This window comes from Gossypium arboreum, chromosome 10 (assembly GCF_025698485.1).
Source record: "Gossypium arboreum isolate Shixiya-1 chromosome 10, ASM2569848v2, whole genome shotgun sequence".
Lineage (NCBI taxonomy): Eukaryota > Viridiplantae > Streptophyta > Magnoliopsida > Malvales > Malvaceae > Gossypium > Gossypium arboreum.
The window spans coordinates 71,368,552-71,371,025 of record NC_069079.1 but is presented as its reverse complement, the minus strand read 5'-3'; positions in this window follow the sequence as shown (position 1 = coordinate 71,371,025).

Below are 2,474 nucleotides of genomic sequence, written 5' to 3'. Positions count from 1 at the left end.
ATTCCCTTCGCTTTTGGTAGATGAATCTCGATGATATATTTTTTTGAACTCGGTTTGAAAGAATTCCCAAGTCACTTGCTCTCTAGGTACCACAAGTCGAGTACTCCACCAATAGTAGGCGGACTCACGTAGCAAGGAGATGGTACACTTTAAGCACTCATCGGTGTACAGGATAGCTCATCGAGCACCGGATAGTGTTATCCAACCAAAATTCAGCTCGCTCGCATCATCATCATCCGTAGCCTTAAATTCAGTGGCCCCATGTTTTGAATCCTATCGATTGGGGCTTACTTGACCTTATTTGGTCAGTCACGGAGGTATTGTAGGTCTTGAGGTTGCATTTGTCGGGAATGGAGGTTGTGGAACAGTAGTGTTAGTTCGAATGTATTGATTAAACCATTCGTTCATCACACTATAAAAGGCTTGCCTAGCCTCATCATTCGGATTGCTGGCCATAGGTTGAGAGTCCGCCGGCGCTGTCCCTTGGGCGAGAGCAGGCGCCACACTCTCCACATCATCAGCTATCGCTCGGTTGGGATCGGGATCCATTGCTATAAACAAACACAAAGTCAAATTGTCAGAAATCACCACACTATCGATTCATCATTTAATGGCATGTATAGCTAGACCCCAAACACATCACGGTAGTCCTAGAATCGACTAAACCGTGGCTCTGATACCAATAAATTGTAACACCCGAACCCGAGACCATCGCCGTTATCGGACACGAGGGTTAACAAGCCAAGTTCACATGTTTTGCCACCAATTTGACATTTCCAGTCAGGCTGGAAAACTGCGTCACTGTCGCCTTAAAATCATATCTCGAGTTTCAAAACTCGGAAACTGGTTTCGTAAATTTTCCCTGAATTTAGACTCATATATCCATCCATGGATTTATTTCTAGAATTTTTGGTTGGGCCAATTGGTACAGTTTATTAGTTAAAGTCGCCCATGTTACAGGGATCGACTGCTCTGACCTTCGCGCGCTATAACTTGAATATCTCTCTGTACAGGGCTTTAATACTGGTGTCGTTTGTTTCTTATGAAACTAGACTCAAAATGGAATCTGTACATATAAGGAATGACTCCTAATTCTTTCTGGATAATTTATAGTAAATTTTTAAAGTTGCGACAGGGGAGCCAGAAACCGTTCTGGCCCTGTCTCACAATAGCTTTCATATCTCTTAACCTGTAACTCCTATGACCATTTCGTTTCTTCCATATGAAAATAGACTCATCAAGGTTCATTTACATAGCTTATTCACTATTTAATACCATTCCTACAAATTTTGGTGATTTTCACATTCACGTCACTGCAGCTGGCAGCTTCTGTTTTAAGGTAGGTCTTACCTATTTTGTAGTCTCCATGAACCAACTAGTCTTGGCATACATAGGTTCATATATGATCATTTTAACCATACCAATGGCTGATCATGTGACCAACATTACCATTTCAATCCATAATCACATCATGACACCATATATATACATACAAACCAAAAATAGTCTAAGTTCATGCTTCCTTTTACAAGCCATTTTCGCATGGCCGTATACATATACATCACCACATTTTAAACCAACAAGGGGTAGTCCTAGACATGCCATTTCAAAGTTCAAACAAAATTTATACCAAAATAGAGGCGTTGATAGTGTGGATGACTTGACTTTATTGATCCCGAATCCGATTGCTATCGGCGAAATCTATAAAACAGAGAGCCAAAGCAGCGGGGTAAGCATTTTTATGCTTAGTAAGTCTCAAGGAATATAATCAGCTTTAATTAAAGCAATACATTCACATAACCAAATGCATCATTCCATTAATACACATTCACATAGTCATTCTTACTTCACACTTCATCATTATATACTTTCACAAAGTATCGATCAATTCAATAGCTGAAATTGTTAGACGATGGAGCGAATGTTGCTCAAACATGTCGACTTTCCAATGCACATATAAACGTACCTTATTCTTTGGGCTTTTCGAGCGTACTAATTGAATTCATTACAGCAACCAACACTCACCTCCAGCCCAAGATTCTTGAATATAACCGGATATAACCACGTGCACAAATGCCTTGGTCTTAGCCGGATAGAATGACTTCGCGAATGCCTTGGTCTTAGCCGGATGTAGCCACTAGCACAATTGCCTTGGTCTTAACCGGATATAATTTCCACATTAACGTCTTGAGGCTTAGCCGGATATCATTCAATTTCTCATGCGCATACATCAATAATCATTGGACATACATATTTCATTTTCGTTACTAAGGCTCAAACACAATTATGATCACTAGCATAATCGCCTTGGGACTTAGCCGGGTATCATTCAAATACTCATACACACATAATCAATAATCAATACACATCCATACATCATTTCACATAATTCAAGTAGGGTCACTTCTTGAGGACTTACCTCGGATGTTGTCGAACGGCTTTTACGGCTATTCGATCACTTTCTCCTTCCCCTT